The 17,806-nt window shown below is 45.0% G+C and overlaps 1 protein-coding gene across 1 annotated transcript in view; it reads left to right on the top strand.

Moving 5' to 3' along the window:
* Positions 1–17,806, top strand: part of LOC146870586 (copine-8-like) — a 1,950,277-nt gene that overhangs the window by 978,678 nt on the left and 953,793 nt on the right. The window lies entirely within an intron of this gene.

Below are 17,806 nucleotides of genomic sequence, written 5' to 3'. Positions count from 1 at the left end.
CACAGTAATGTGCATGCACTTAAAACAAGTTAATATTTTGGCTTTCCCAATGTCTGTTAGCACTATCAGATTAATGAGTAACAACAATGATTTCGTTATAAATAAATAGAATTTAACAGAATTCAATTCTGAAAGTATGAGACTGTGAATTAAACATTACTAAGGTCTGTGGAAGAAGTAGAAGTCTTTGGGGTGTTGCAATCACCCCTGTTCTTCACTTCACAGCACTTTCCTCAGTAACCTCTCTGTTAGACACTTGCCCCTTTTCTCCCAACATCTTATTGATATCCTCCATCTTCAAATCTCGTACCTCGCCTCTTTCCTCTTCAGTACCCTCTTTTCACTCTCTCCAGCACATACTTCCTTGTATCTCCCTCACTTCATCACCACCACACCCAACACACTCAATCACCTGTAAGTACTGCATTTTCTTTCTTCCACCCTGTCAATATTTCAACAGCTGTGCACCTCTTTTATACTGTTTAGCATAGAATCATAATTACAACTGGAACATATGACCACCATTGATCTGTTTCATCCACAGAAAGGCCAATGAGTGCATGTGTGTTTATTCTGAACACTTTTAGAATCCACTGACAAGCACAGTGAAAAACTCACACTGACTTCAGCCTCAATTCCAGAGCTCTAAATTGTGCCCCTTTATATATATATATGCACCCCCAACCAGAAATCACACAGACACCTAGAGGTGACCCAGTTCACAGAATGAGCTATACCAGCGTAATATTCTGCAAAAAAGCTTACAGAAATATAACATCCTGGAAAAAGCAAGCAGTCTAAAGGAATTCAAGATCAAGTAAACGTGTAATGTAATCAGGAACTACATTGCTGACAAGTATTTACGTTTTTAGGTCTTGTCTGGCATAGGCTGCGCGCATGCGCAGTCTCGCTGGCAAGATTTAATGTTTATGGATATTTTCTGTAAGGGGCTTTAAGCCCCGCCCCTCTTTTCCATTGGCTGGCGTCACTGTTTATGGTAAACGGTGGCCAGCCATTGGAACAGAGCTGTGCATGATGTAATTGCTCTGCTTTTTGAGCTGTCCCACTTGGACAGGCTCGCCTGAATTACGTTTGTCGCAAAATGTTTCTTATCTTTATGGGGCCAAACACATGGCCCCATAAAGACAAGAAACCTTTTAGCAGGCGAGGCCGTCCAAGTGGGACGGCAGAAAAAGCAGAGCAAATACGTCATGGCGAGCGCTTGTTAGCCCTGCTTTCAGTGCCAGCAACACGGCGTGATTGCTTGTCTAGAACACATCTGAAAAACACGTTCTGCAAATAGTAAGGAATGATTGCTCTTTGACCCTTTGGCGGAGTTTTTATCTATTGTATATCAAAACACGAGCATATATTTTAGTAAGGGTTTTGAAGTTTATAATAATTTCACATTTGTTTTGGGTGGCCACTTCTCGAGATGCATATGGTCAAAGGTCATGTAACTACGAGCAAAAGTTGCCTCTACGAGACAGCAAAACGCTTTGAGCCAACTTTGCTTGCAACGTTACGAGCAAAAGCAATGTGTCTCGGATACAAAGACAGGACCGGTTCAAGGTGTCACATGTGGGGCATTACGACTGGCAAGAGTCAGCCGGAAGCAGCAACTTTTCACATGTACGTTTTATTCAAGAATGGACGGCGCACTAGCTTATGCCAGGTAACTTTCTTCACACGCATATTCTGCGCACCGCACAACATGCAACGTCTGCCAAAAACTTGTCTGTACGTTCGTGACCCAGTCCCGCTAATAACATGTCAGTTTATATCCGCGAACACCTTTCACTAAGCCCATCACAGTGGACGACCCTGTACGCTGCGGTCATCATTATGTTTGTAGTTTGAGTCCGCAGCCAATAAACGTCTGTAAGACATAGGTGGCAGAACGTGGTAGCAGGAAGCGTCTCTTTAATTCTATGCCAGTGTAAGGATTTACACCGCACACGCACTCCCCAGGAATGCTTCAATCGTACGCTATAGGTTCGAGCCTGAGGTGCATATCCACCGCCAGCGCGCGCCTCACCTCGACCGCAGCTGTACGTGGAAGGGCTCGAGCCCCCAGTACCCGCCAACCAACTGTCAAGGAAGGCTTGAGCCAGCCTACCTTCCCAGCTGCCAAGCGTCCAGCACAGTGAATCTCTCTACAACATAAATAAAGCTGGAGGCTGGACTGTTTACTTAATTCAAAAGGGGCGGGACTATTCGAAGCACAGCCTCCCTCTCACCATTCTCGGAAGTTCACTGTAGCAAAGCCACAGAGTTGTGTAATACAACTAGAGAGCTAACTTTCTACTTTAAAGAAAGAGGGTGACAGCAAAGTGCGCCATACTAGGTGAGTAAAGACTATGCAATATAACGCATTACCCCATATAGCGAAATGAATAACAAGCATTGAAAATGCAATAGGTCTCGCCTTTTGATTAAGTTAAAGCCATTTGCTTTGCTAATGGTATTGTATAGCAAAGCAAATGGCTTCAACTTAATGAAAGGCGAGACCTATTGCATTTTTAATGCTTGTTACAGTCGTTGTTCAGAAAATGATCACAGTTGTTGCCTTTAAAAAATAAGGAAATTAATCTAGGGCCCTACAGAGACATTTCAATGTTGGTGTTTAATTACTACCAAGTCTGAGATCCAAGGGACTCACCCCACTTAAATCTCCATGTAGAGGTATATATAATAATGTCTGTATAGCATATAACACAAACGTATAAAGGTTGCAAGTGCTCATTTAATTGGTATCACTATTACTCAACTTAAGGTTAGTTAAGTTATAGGCCTCAGAAGGATATAAGGCTGAGTTGGCTCTCCCAGGATTCGATCAGGTAAACTCCATGTTTCTGGGAAACCGCTTAGTACACAATTGTAACTCATGAACATCAGGTAAGAAGACATGATGTTTCAGCCCTCTCTAGCGTTAACCAAGCTGCCAATCAGATGGACTCAGCAAGCAATCTGGTGAAGTCTCTACATGCACAACCTAGATAAAAGTGAAGGATTGGGTCAGAGACCAAGACCATGAAGTGTAAAGAGGGGTGTCATTGGAAAAGGTGTTTTTGGTCAGAGATTCACAAATGTTTAGAATGCACTTGGAACACTCACAAAGCATAACCCCAAGGGTGCAATGGGCAAGGCACAGGTAGTGCACAGTTATAGGGAAATGGGCTAGAGCCTTCATTCTGTGTGTTTACCATATAGCAATATGCAAACTCACCCCAGAGACTAAAATATGTGCATGCATACGTGGAAACATAATGTACTTACACAAAGAGTAACTGTCGGACTTGACCCTCTCTGCGGGGTCATCCTCAAATGTTTTGTCTTGACCCTCCTATTTTCAGAACCTTTTTTGCTGGCTTTTAGGACGATGTGCACTTTACCACTGAAGACCAGTGCTAAAGTGCTTGTGCTCTCTCCTTTAAGTGTGGTGAAATTGGGTTAGACCTCAATTGCACAATTAATGTACTTGTAAGTCCCTAGTAAAGTGGTACTACATGTATCAAAGGCCTGTAAATTAAATGCTACTACTGGGCCTACAGCACTGATTGTTCCACCTTCTTAAGTAGCCTTTTAAACATGTCTCAGGCCTGCCACTGCAGCACAGCCTCTATGTGCAGTTTTAAAGTGCCACTTCGACTGGCTTAATAAACCTTTTATATATCATCAAAGAAGGGGGGTACTGGGAGCTCATATAGAGCCAGCATACGAGCGCCTAATAAATATCAAATAGTATCACCCAGGTATGCAGTTCCTTTTGAGAGAGTGAAATCAAGAGAATATGGGACTGGTCGGTCTTAGATCCAAAGGGTGGGATGGGAGTCTGCTCCTTTTGGAACTGGGGCCCTCACACACCTGAATGGGTGTCATGTTTCATCATTGGGCTTGCTCCTCGTTGGGCCGGTCCTGCAATGCCTGACGGGCACCCTAAAAGAGGTTCTTTTTCTGAGATCTTTTATTCCAAAGCCGTAATGTGAAGTGCGGGTGTAGGGCCATGTGCAATGTGCATAGGGTAGTTAAAAATAGACTAAGGAGTACTCTCAAGTAGTTTTTAATAGATGAGCCTGCTTGTCTAATTAAAAAGAAAAGAAGCAAACCACTGACATAATGTTCTCTGGTTGCTTCTGCAAAAAGGTCTCAGGCCGGCCAAACATTCATGCGCACTTTGCATGTTCTCCACCCAGGCTGTATTGCAGCCTGGGTAGAGAACATGCCCAGACTCCCACTGCCTGCCTGGGTGCCGAACCACGGCGCTCAGACCAATCACAACGCTGCAGCCCAGAGAAGAGAAAGCACTTCACCACCTACTGGGCATTCGTGCCGGTGATACCAATGTTGTCCAGGGAGTGGGTCACCTGAATCATGGCATTGAGTGGGGCCAACAGTCAGGAAGAGCAATGCAGTCGATCAGGAAGGAGGAACAGGAAAGCCAGGCTGCAGGGACCCTTACTCTGCGCACACTAGAATGAGCGGGATGAGGCTGAGCTTCATGCAGCTGAACCGCTCGCGGCCCTTCCATATGGCTGCTACTTCGTCCTCATCCCTGCTGCCGCCTCCAGAGGTGAGTAGGGGTACTGTCATGGACATTGCCACCTCCAGGAACAGCTTCTTGGTACTGTGCTGCTGCTGCCTGCAGGTGGTCGTTCTCTGGGATCTGTGAAGGGGCAGTGGTGCCAGCAAGCACTCTCCATGAGCTGTGTGTAAGGGGCAATCAGGTTGGTTGGTGCCAGTGGTTGCTCTCTGTGGGACTGGCAAAAAAGCACAGATGACTTGGGGTGCCAATATGTCTCTGAGGGGGGGGGGGGGGACTGGTTGGTTGTGCTCAAGGGTGCTCTCCAGTTGGGCTCCAGTGAGCATCAGGTAGCTTGCACACAGTAGATTGTGGTGGAGGCGCTCAGGTCTTTGTTTTTGTCCACTGCTTTTTCATACAGTAATCACATGGCCATTGAACTCAAGACACTACTCGAAGGCCCAACATCCTTCCTTCACATGGCATATCCACCACATGGGTAGATGCAATGTGAGAAACATTGATCCAATTACAGAGCATTCCTCATATAACCTCATCGAAGTGCTTTTTTGCTTTACCACTCTAACAAGCAACATCAAGCACATCAATTGTCTTGCATCCTTCTCCTGGATCCCTCAGCTGGACTTCTGCCCCATTCTTCATTTGAAAGTGATCCATCACTGGTTGTAGTTAAGTACTACCACCTTTAGCTAACATTACCTCTGTGGCCACTGTGCTTACAGTTCTTTAGTCACCAGTGGCAAGATGGACATCTAACTCCATTACGTCTCACACACATCTTCAAGCACAGTGTATACTGCATATCTTGCACTGCTGCATATACTGCACCTCCTCCGGTACTGCATGTGCTGCACCTCTACCACCACTTCATATGTGGGACCTATTCCATCAGTGCACAGACTGCTCTTCTTTGCCACTGCAAGCTCTTGCTTGTCTTGTGCCAGTATTCATACAGCTCCTCATTACAGGTTATGCAACTTGACAAGCACTGAGCATAAGCTAACTCTACCAACAGTCACTGTACTGAATATCTACCACAACTAAGACTGCCCCAGATACTTTGATGTTTATACTACACCTCTGCAACTAGTGTGAACACTACATGCGTACCACCACTGTCCATACTGTAAATGTACAACTGTAAATGTGCTCTTCTATCACCTGCACAAACTGCATCACTGCCACAGATGCCTACACTACATATCTGCATTCACTGCCTGGCTGCACTTCTATGACAGCTGTCTACACTACACTGCATCTTTCCTTACTGGCAGTAATGCACTTCTGCCGCAGCTGCCTGCACTACACATCTGCCTTTACTGCCCACACTGCACCTCAGCCATACCTGCCTACACTATCCAACTGCCTTAACTGTCCGCACTGCACCTCTGTCACAACTGCCTGCACTACACTCCTGCCTCTGTGACTACACTTCCCCATCTTGTGCTTTTTTCTCCATTTATTGTCTCATGACACTAGAGTTCATAGTTAAATTCATAACCTAGTTTTCAGTCCTGATTCCGTCCTACCTTGCACGTGCTGTCCCTTACGAGCAATTTTGGTAGCTTCCAGTGAGCTTAGATCCCGCCCACTGCTTACCAGTGGTTGGCTTCATTATCACTCATTTGCTTGCTTCTAATTTGTTGACCCATGCAGGCTTCACATCCTCTTCTTGTGTTTGATTCTCCCATAGAGCATATGCAATGTATTTATATCCTTTCCCCTGCTTGCACTGTGGGAGCTACAAGTGCATGTGTTTGTGTACATCTGCATGCTCCCACACCCTTCCTCTGTCTGTGTTGCCTCCCACACCCTCTATCTGCCTCTCTAACCACTCACTAGAAGCGCTAGGACGTGACCTATGCTGGCTGCGTCATAGCGTTTACATTTTTTTATTTTCATAGTGTTTTTTAAAATTTTCAGCCATGCTGCACTGCAGCTGTGCAGCTGTCAAACATGGCTCAAAACTTTTTGACAAAGCCAAAAGCTCTTGTAGGCAAAGCCTATTAGCTTTGCTAATGTTTTGTTTCTCTGCTTCAACTGTGCTCAAAGTGCATGTGACTTTAAATCTTTAATCTCTGCATTGATAAAGCAGAACCTGTCCTGTATCCCTCCCGTCAAAGTATTCCGTGCTGTTAAGTGCCCACTCATTCCTTGATCCTTTTACACCCTAGATTTCATCTTTTCTGCACCACGTAAAATTCCCTGATCAAGTATTTTAATACCAAACTACTAGCACATTTTTTATTGACTTTCTCATTAAAATACATCCTATATATACACTCGTTATTGAAATTATGTGAAACTGGTGCAATTACGCTACATCAAATGAAATTTAAACACTAATGAGCGAGACACGACAATCTGTGGCATAACATGAATTCACATGTTAATATCTGATCTAGCATACCCTGTGCACACAAGTTTTGATTAACTTCTATAACTTCCATTGCATTTCTTAGTTGTAGCACATCTTAAAAGTAATTACAGACATAGTGTTTTTTCAAACATGGATACTTCGTAGACCACCCAACAAAGTTTGAAGTCTTACTTCAAATAATTTGATTCCTCTATGTGGCTCTAGTCAAGAGCAAGCATTTAGAGCCCGATTATGAGTTTGGCAGTGTGGGAGCGGGCCGTCATGCGAGTGCCCGGCTCCCATACCGCCAAACTCGACTGCGTCCCGCCCGCCAGATTACGAGTTTCTTTGTGGTCTGGTGGGTGGTCCTTTGGCACACCCAGGGCAGTGCACCGCAGTGGGAGCGCCAAATTGCGTTCCTGCACGGCATGGACTGTGCAGTCCATGTTGTGCTGGAAAAGGGGTGCATGCACACAGGGGGAGCACACCATGGGCCACCCTGAATGTATCCTCAGGCCTAGAAGCAACAGGGGGCACAGTAGGGCTCCCTGAGTTTCCTCACCTCCAGCATTTTCATGGCGTGAGCACTACCATGAGACTGATGGCAGTGAGGAAACTCGTAATATGCTTGGTGATGCTACAGCGACACCGCCAAGCATGTTGCAGCCTCAGACTGCTGCACCACCATCATGGATCGCGGATCCCCAGTGGATGCAGCAGTCCTATGGTGGTCCGACTGCCACTGCACCTCCACCGCGGCGGACTGCCAAACTTGTAATTAGGCCCTTAATCTTTTGCCTAGACACAGAGAATGAAAGATTCTTGTTTTGGTTACTGAAACTGCAGTTAACATATCACTTCTGACGGATTTTGTAACACACCATTTGCATTTAAAGGCCTGGAAGGGTTTGTTTACCTGATAGAGCATATGTCAGAGAAATGAAATCATGCGTGCGTCCAGCTGTAATTTTATTATCTGTGTTGACTGCCACCAATGGGAGTTGTAGCTGATTCAGTTTGACTGAGAAGCTCCACCTGTCATCTCCTAGCAATTTATTACTCTAAGAATGTGATTAAATGCCACAACTGCAAATATGGCCAGGTTGCCTTAATACCTGTCCAAAATGCATGTGTTCGGTGCACATGACTGGATCACTCGAAAGGAGGCGGACTTCCTAGTACAGAAGGCACCGAGAACACCTTACTTCTATACAATCCCTAAAATCCACAAAAACCTGGAACATCCCCCTGGACGCCCCATTGTATCTGGGATTGGCTCAATATTGGAGCCTTTGTCGAAATTTGCGGACGCATTTCTTCGACCACTAGTCCAAGGTACAGATACCTACCTAAAAGATACAAAAGCAGTATTACAACTTCTTGAAAATCTGGCTTTCGATCCTACACAACATCTACTAATAGGATTGGATGTGGAAAGCCTATATACTAGTCTACCGCACAACGACACCTTGGATATCATTGAGGAGGTTCTTTTTTCCACCCCTTGGAACTATCACACCCCTCGCAATCTGGTGATGGAATGTATTACCCTGGCCCTCAAGAGGAATTATTTTCTGTACCATGATGTGCACTACCTCCAAAAACACGGTACCAGCATGGGTAGTACCTTTGCGCCGAGCCTAGCGGGATTATATGTCCACCATCTGGAGTCCCAAAAGATACTGAACCCTCACAACCCGTTTCAACAGAACATCATCTTGTGGAAGCGTTATATTGACGACGTGCTAGTGATTTGGAAAGGAGACTCCGACTCAGTAGTCACCTTCATGAATTGGTTGAATGTACAAAATACCTTCTTAAAATTCACGCATATATCATCCAGTAGCAACTTAGTTTTCCTGGATCTTAACATCTATGCAGATGAAGGCAGATTGAAATCCAGCACACACTTCAAACCAACGGCCAAGAACTGCCTGTTGCTATATGACAGTTTCCACCCCAGGCACCTTCGTGATAATCTCCCCTATGGCCAGTTCCTACGTCTACGTAGAAACTGCTCAGAATTGACAGACTTCAAGGCCCAGGCGAAAGACCTGCAGAAGAAACTGTTAGATCGACACTACCCGGAGGCAATTGTCAAAAAGGGTTTCAAGAGAGCAAGGAACAACAATAGGGATTCTCTTTTAGAGGATCGACCGTCACAGGAAGAGGAAACCAGGCCTATCTGTGTCACTACCTATAATACACATTCAAACCAGGTTTCCAAGATCATAAATAAGAATTGGAAAATTCTTAATTGTGGAGGCCTCAATCTACCGAAACCCATGTTCTCTCACAAAAGGGGTAGAAATTTAAAGGACATGTTGGTTCACACCAGACCACGTAAACCACCTGCCCAACAGATCACAAGAGGCATTCAACCACCTGTCAAAGGGCACCATCCTTGTGGGATGTGCAGCACTTGCACACTCACTAAGAAGAGTACCAACATCACTTTTGCCAACGGCACAATCTGGGAACAGAGAAAATTCACCAATTGCAACAGCAAAAACGTTGTGTATCTTATTACTTGCCCCTGTCAATTGGAATATGTGGGTATGACCACCAGACCAGTAAAGGTGCGAATGGGCGAACATAAGAGCAACATCCGATGTAAAAAAAGCACGACCAAGATGGCGACGCATTTCCTGACTGAGAATCATGGGGTCGATGATCTCAAATGGACGGTCATAGAGCAACTACAGAATGAGCAAGGACTCTTCGAGAAAGAACAACGTTGGGTGTTCCGCCTGGGCACTCACATGGTTGGCCTGAACGATGACATACCATGGTCACAGCTGGCATAGTGATTTACCTTACCGCTTTCACTGTCAATTATGACCAACGATATCAATTATGACACTTCTTTCTTGGCACTTTAGGGATGCTTGTACCTGTGTTTACAACAAACCACCCAAGCATCCTTTCTGCCGTCAGAGGACCTCCTTCTCCTTTTTCTTGATACCCTTTGACCCCCACCCTCGGATTAGTCCCATCACCTCCCAGCATTTGGCTTCTCTCCCCGTTGTAATTTAGCTGTCACACCTCTCGACACTCGGGAGCCTATTCAGCTATCATACCTCTCGGCACACGAGAGACGCTCCTCGCTCTCACTTAGTCCAGCTGATCCGTCTAACAGGCTGTGTGGCGGTATACTTGGGAGACCTTTACCCTCATTTAATCTTTATTTTTCACATTTACAGGGGGCGCATGTGATCGCACCCCGTCAAAATACCCGTATTGGGTCCCCACTTCCGGTGGACATAGATCCTTTAATCGATCGGGTCTAGTCTACCGGCACCCTTTCAACCGGAAGTCGTCTGATATTCACCAGGTGCAACTAGTTTCCCCGCAGATTGGTGCAAGCTGGCTGTATTTAAACGGGGCTCAGTAGGGATTTCCCCACAGTACGACCGGACATCGGGATGGAGGCACTTGTAGCGATTGGCTGCTAAAGGATTCGTGAGTACGGCTTAGCCGCTAGAGGTCACGGATAACGGCGTTTTCTCTAGGAGTAGTCAGTAGATAACGGGCATCTCTCCCCTTTCTTATTATCGTTTTCAGCATTGAGGATCCATATTGGTTTTCCATCAACCCTAAGGTCCATGAGGCAACACCTCACATACACTTAAGTATGTTTTTTACATCTTTGGTCTCATATTCGAATAACAGTTACGTCCATTATTTTTAGAGTGTGTGTTTTCTGTTTTTTGTTTGTAGTGTCGTGTATGTCTTTACCTTTCTTACAGGTCACTGCACCTTCTTCTGCAACCATTTAGAGTTATGGCTAAACTATCACGTTTTTTGTCACCTTTGTGGCACACCTCTTTTGTTTGCAGGTACAATGTTCACAATTCCTGGGAATCTGAACGAGTAATTTGCCTTTTTTTCTTACAGAACTTAATACGAATACCATTAGGTACTGTATACTCACGCATGTTTTCTCTTATAAATGATAAACTTATCATGAGTACGAATATGCGCACATCGGAGGGATCTTAACCTTGTCCTGAAGAAGATGCCTAGCATCGAAACATGTCGACAACATACTAGGAGAATACCACACATTGAGTAGGGAGTCTCCGCACCACCTTTTTACTAGTACCAGCCCCCTCCGACTTATTAAAGTTCTTTTGTCCTAGGGGCCAGGTCCTTTTTAACTCACATTCACACTTATCCCAGACCCTCCCACTGCACTACACATAGCACTTTACTATCAGTGCTCCCACGTATCCGTAGGTCGTAGCACGCCCCGTCCCGCAGCGGGGCGGGAAGACCCCTATGATGAAGCATGACACCACTGGTCATTCTTGGTGTGTGAGGGGTATTTAAACACCTTTGTGTATGTCCAACCATTGTGGGACTTTTACACCTATATAACCCAGGTTTTGAAGTTCCTTCTTTTCTCCCCCTATGAGATGGATCTTTTTGTTAAGTAAATAATTTGAAGTGGAGGACGTATCCATCTCTGAAGCCCGTGAAGGGCCATCCCTCTACACTCCCCAATTTTGTTACTAGTAACAACTGCAAATATGGCCAGGTTGCCTTAATACCTGTCCAAAATGCATGTGTTCGGTGCATGTTCTAATGGTGGGCTAGTGCAGTTTTTGGCAACCCTTGTTATATTGCCCTCAGCCCTGACAGTCATATGTCAGGCTATCCAATGAATATAGAAAGGGGCTGGGGACCAGGATTGCGCTGCCCTTCAGTGAGCGGCCAGTACACTACGACTCCTTAAAGAGCTCCCACCTTTGTTCAGGCATGGGCTTTGGCCTGGCTGGACCAATCAGAGCACCTGTTGCACCCAGGCAAACTTCTGATGTCTGATGCTCAGCCAACATCTGTGTCTTTTTACCACTTGCCCGTTGCCTTGGTGCTGCTGGTGCTCATAATCGGCAGGCAGTGGTGCCACGTGGACCTGGGCACACCTGTGGTCTTCTTAGGGACCAGAGGGTTGTCTCCCAACACTACTGAGGTACTGCAGGTGTTAGTATCCAGACAAAATATAGAACAAAAAATATCAAGGAGCAGAAATATCAAGTTTTTACACCTCTTATGAGGGTACCTGACTGAAACATGTCAACCTATTTCCTCACTCTGTGACCGGTTGAATTCCCTCCTGTCACAGCTTGGATATTAATCCTGGCCAAGGGCCACCCCAATAAAGTCTATTGCACACCCTGGAATTAGCTTCACTTCACATTATATCTTTGTTTTCACCCCTCATCACACCCCGCTCTCCTAAGGTTTAGTATACCCCTCTCCATCAGCAAAACATTTCTGAGTTCCTCCCTCTCAGAAAGTGGGTTGTAGCCCGCATTATGATGGGTTCATAATGCAAGGAGATTACCCTATGATGAAGCATGCAACCTTTAAGAGGGCGAGGGAAACCATCCTTTAAAAGGTACACTCATTTAGCACTGTACGACGCGCTTCCGACCACAGGGTTCCTTTGTGTTTTTGATTTGAAAGCTAAAACTAGCCAAGAAGAAACTTGGAATACAGTATACAATGCTTTAGCTGGCAAGGCAAAGCGTGATCCTGAAGGGCAAGGGCAAGCCCCATATGTTTTCCATAAACTCCTCGAAATGCCACTTGAGTGACGTATATATAATCCTTTATATTTTGTTTTTAAAACTTTTTTAATTTTATATTGCATGAGATGAGGAACGAAGTGATCCGGTGTTGATTGTGACATAACATTGCTTGGATGTTAATCTGTGGCCTAGTGACTATCGCCATCCCATAAATTGATTTATTTAGTACCACTCTGTTGGAAAGTGGATTAATGGTAGGGTCAAATGTAGGTCAGCCACTGGCAATAAGGCCACTAACACAGTATAGGGCTCAGAATAGGTCTTAGACAATTATTCCTATGGTCAACCCTTTGTAACGTGGCTGCGAGCAGGCAGGCTTAACTTCAAAGACAGGTATGTAAAGCATTTAAAAACTTAAATTCAGTAAATAATTAAGACACAACACATAATAAAATTCCAACACCAATTTTTAAAAATAGGACATATTTTTATCTTTAAAATGACACCAAAACAACAAAAATCCAATGTAAAGGAACTGGAGATATGAATTTTTAAAGATTTATCACTTTATAGCACTTAGAAACTTATAACACCCTATTGGGACATCTGGTTGCGATAGACCGGCTCAAAGTCAAACTTTCAGGCCAACCGCGATGAAGCCCTGAACGGCTACCACTCACGGTAGGTCTCCGTCACAGTTTTTATCTTCGGACTTAGAAACTTTTCTGGAGCTTTTTCTCGCGGGGTCCCTCGATGCTCTTCAGGCCGAATTTGGTGAGGGTTCGCCCGCCTCGGATTTCTTCTACTCCCGGTCAAACTCTGGAAGTCGGACCTACGGAGCTTTTAGCCTGACGAACCTGAATGGCTTGGCCGGCTCGCGGTTGAAGGCAGGCGGCTTGGCTGGCCAGGTTGAGTCGGTCCCCATACAAAATCCTCCAAATTTATAATGGCTGATTTTCCAGCAGGGAGGTAAGAGCTGGCTAAACACACCCCTAGGATGGATACTTTCCATAGCCTCTCCCCTGCATCTGTGCATTCCTTCCATAAGCCTAGCTCTCGCTTTGGGTCAAAAGAGTGAAGTTGTAAATGACACTGAAGCCGTCCTCTTCTCTTTGAAGACCATGGTTTACGACTCCTCCCCCTGCTCTGGCATTCCTGTGTTGCAGCACACTGCCATCCCAGTAGAGCTGGTTAACCCCAGGGGCTCTTTATCACCTCTTCAAGGCAGCCTGGCTAATCCACTTAACTCTGACCAATCAGGACAGACCACTGGAAAGCTGAATTTGGACTTACAAACAAGAAAGCCTTATAACTTCTTGTCTGTACATTTTAGGAGAAATTCAACAACATGATATTGTTGGATTCATCACTACCATTCTGGGAAGTCTTTGAATGGAAGCTCTATCATTCTCCTATCAGGAGTTATCAGTTAATATCTTCTTGCCATTTTAACCTATGTGGCATGGGATTTGCAATGGGGAAAATGACTTGGGACATTTTTCCAGCACTAGGGTTTATAAAAACATATTTTATAAGTACTTTGCTTATATCTACAGGACCCCCACATCATGAGACAACTAGGGGATACTTTAGGGGCTCTGAATCTGTTGAAATATTGCAGATCATCCCTCCACAGTTCTCCTAGCATCAAAGTCGAATTTGGGCAGCACTTTATCACAATGTGGGGAGTGAAATGTGAAATTTCACTAAACCCAGGGCATATAAAACACATGTTTTAAGGGTCTACCTTATAAATACCTGCCCCCCCCCCCACCCCTGGGACACCTAGGGGAGACCCTGGGGGTTCCTAATATGCCACACTATTGTATGTTATCCTTTTTTTAAGTGCCCCAAACACAAAAGTCGAGTTTGGGCACAATTTACTTTTTAAAAGCAGTCCTGCCACACAGAGCCACTTTTAAAAATACCTCAGGCTTCTGCAGTGCACACATGCAAGTGCAGAAAGGTCTGCTGGCCTCTAAACTGCCGTGCCTTATTTATATTAGGGACTGATAGGTAGTTTCAATCCCCCTTCCCTAATATGTACTAGGGCCCTATGGGGTAGGTCATGCCAATCACAGGGGTACCCCATACCATAGTGTACCCTAGTATATGTAGGTGTTTTCACTGTGATTTAAATGTGTGTCTTTCAGCATAGCACTGGCCCTGGGCCTGGTTAGGCAGACCCCAGGGTCAGTCTCAGGCAGTACCACCAGTACCAGTCAGCAAAAAGTTGGGGGGGTGCACAGGGCACGAGATGACTTTGCAACACACTCCTATTGATCTTTGTTACCGTTGGTGTCAGTATAATTTGGCCGGATATTGAAATCCACAATAACGCCTCTGGCCACCCCTGGGCGTAACTGAGCAATAGTGTGTGATGATGAAGAGACCTAGTTGTTGGGTAGTGTTTGTACACTCTTGCATATTAGGGAACTTCATCAAGGGTTTGGGCCTTGGTGTGGGTGGGAGGTAGAACAAAGCATTCTACCATTCCTGATACATGTAATGCACGGTAGTGCATACCCTATGCATGTACGATTCAAGAGGAAGGTAGTAAATATACAACACACTGAGACTTGTGAGCGGGGATCGAGGCATGGATCCGGTGAAACTGATGCATGGAATATTTGAGGAGTGAATAACTATAGAAAGGCCAGAATGGTGATGGCATACCACCTTACCAGACATTCTAAAGACATTGTTTTTTTCCAAGAAACACACACGCAAAGGTCGGGATAAGTAAATATGCAACAAATTGGTCTGTATATCTATATTTTCTGCCTTCTCCACCTACTCAAGGGAGGTGGCAAATCTGGTCATAAATGGGATACAAACTGTTGGAGGCCCATAAGAATGAGCTGGGATGCTTTATGCTAGCTCAAGTGTGCTGGTCACTGCACCTGCTACATTAATAAATATATATGGCCTGAATTTGGATGATCCAGATTTTTTTGCTGAGGTTAGTCATCAGCTTGCTGAGGTGTACTCCCGCACTATCATATGGGGAAGTAATTTTAATAATGAACTTCAGCCTGTCCTAGGAAAGTATCAGAACAGGCATGGGTAAGCGATCTCGAGCATGTGAGGAGATACAGGGTACCATTTAGGGGTGGGCGGAATTTGCGAAATCCACTTTCGCAAATTATCGCGAAAATGTTAAAAATTATCGCAAACACGCGGAAATATCGCGAAGATGCGGAAGTTTTTTTCCCGCATGTTCGCGAGATTTTCTGCATGGTTGCGGCTCGCCAACTTACCCATGTGGTTGCTCGCGGGCGCGCCCATCTTGTTTTCAGTTGTCTCGCGGTGCATGATCCCGAGAAGAAAGACGTGATCGCGCGACGCATGACGTCACTGCGGGCACGAACTATCGCGAGACAGCGCAAATGGCTAAAAACAATACAACATCTCATGGAGAACGCGACCAGATCAAGAAAACTTGTCGGAGAACGCAGGGATTCAGGTAAGGCGATCGCGCGCGAGAATGTATTATTTTACAGCGCGAGCAAGAAACAAATTATCGCCAAGCTGCGGAATGCAGAAATTTTTACATTTTCGCGCTTTCCGCGGAACGCGAAAATGTCAAATTATCGCAATTTCCGCGAACGGAACAAAATTTTCGCCCGGGCCTAGTACCATTGGTCAGTGTCAGTTGCTTGATCTATAATGTATCACACAACTTTTGAATCACACTTACTCATTACACTTTGCTGTACATGGCTCACAGTCTAGATCTGATTTCTGGTTGGGTTCCAGAGATGTGGCCATATGAATGAGTGAACTTCCTTTCCTACCTGCCTAAAATGCTATCTGATTACCCACCGGTAATATTCACTTTAAGATTGCACAAGGATGAGCGACCCCATGGTCTGTGGCATTTGCAACCAACTCGATTGTTAAACCCGGGGTTTAAAGTTGAGATTAAACAGGCAATATTGTCTTACTTTGATAGTTAATCAGGGAGCAGTAGCTTCTGTGACCACATTGTGGAGGCATTTAAGTCGGTTATTAGGAGCGAATGCATATTGAAAAGTGATAGCATTCTTAAATCACTACATAGCAGCCTGTCTAAGCTGGAGGCCGAAATTGTAATTTTTTAGTGGGCGGATCCTCGTTCAGGTCCTACCATGTTTAAACTCAAAAGGTTAGAATTTAAAGAAGCGTGAACATTTTTGGCAAATGCACTGTTGCTAGGTGTCATGGCAAGGGAGAGAGCCCTGGCCACATGTTAGGAGGCATGATCCGTCCGATGACATTGTGAAGATAGCAACACCTGACAACATATCACATTATCACCAACTCAACATTCTACACAATTTTCTGATTACTACAGAGAATTTTACACTCTGATCCTGGCACATGAATACTTGAACAAGGTGACTCTGGCCTGGTTGTAAGCATGCCAGTGTGAGCCACTGTGTACTCCTATTACTGTGTAAGAAATAAATGGGGTACTTGGGTCACTACTCAATGGGTCAGCTCCAGGGGGAGATGGTTTTGCCTTTGAGTTTTAGAAGGAATATGCTAAGGAACTGGCCCCATTTGTCCTGGTAGTGTACCCCGACCATGATAGAGGCAGTTGTAATAACTCTTCTAAACCAGTCAAGTTTCCTCATCCATGTGAATCATACCACCCATTGTCATTACTCAATGTTGATATTAAAATATTGGCCACATTTCTTACTAACAGACTTCTCCCACTGTTGTCTAGTCTAGTCAGACCAGATCAGTCCGGGTTTAAGTGGGGTTGCACCACCGCAGACAATCTCCATACATTATTTTCCACCACTCACCACATTGACTCTGACATTCAGGCAGCAGTGGCCTTTTTGGTCCACTACACTAAACCAATGGCCAGGATTAAAGCTATTGACTTGCTTTCATCGACGATTACAATTCTCAGAGGGACCAGACAGGGCTGCCCCCTCTCGCCCCTGATGTTTGCTTTGGCGATCTAGCCCCTAGCCAGTAAATTAAGGAAGTACCATCATCATACACAGATTAAATTTGGTCTGCATAAAATTGTACTCTCCATGGAAGCTGATGATACACTGCCAAAGATCCAGGGACCAACCTGGTTCCTGTTATTCAATACCGTTGGAATATGTAGGTTATCCTTCTACACAGTAGTGTGTGTAGAGCACTTTCTTAGTATCATGTATTTCATGTTGGCTTGCTATGTGCTTAGTGTCTGTTATTATGTCATTTTTAAGGCAGGGCTGGTCCTGCACCCTGTAGCATGGTCTCAGCCTCAACACCCTCAGTGACTCCATTGACTTAATGGAATTGCACGCTTCTAAAAATAGATTATACTAGGTGATTATGTCCCAAAGATAAATTTCAGTTGTCTGAACGCCACCTGTC

Source organism: Triturus cristatus, chromosome 1_1 (genome assembly GCF_964204655.1).
Source record: "Triturus cristatus chromosome 1_1, aTriCri1.1, whole genome shotgun sequence".
Lineage (NCBI taxonomy): Eukaryota > Metazoa > Chordata > Amphibia > Caudata > Salamandridae > Triturus > Triturus cristatus.
This window is presented reverse-complemented; position numbering and strand designations above follow the sequence as displayed.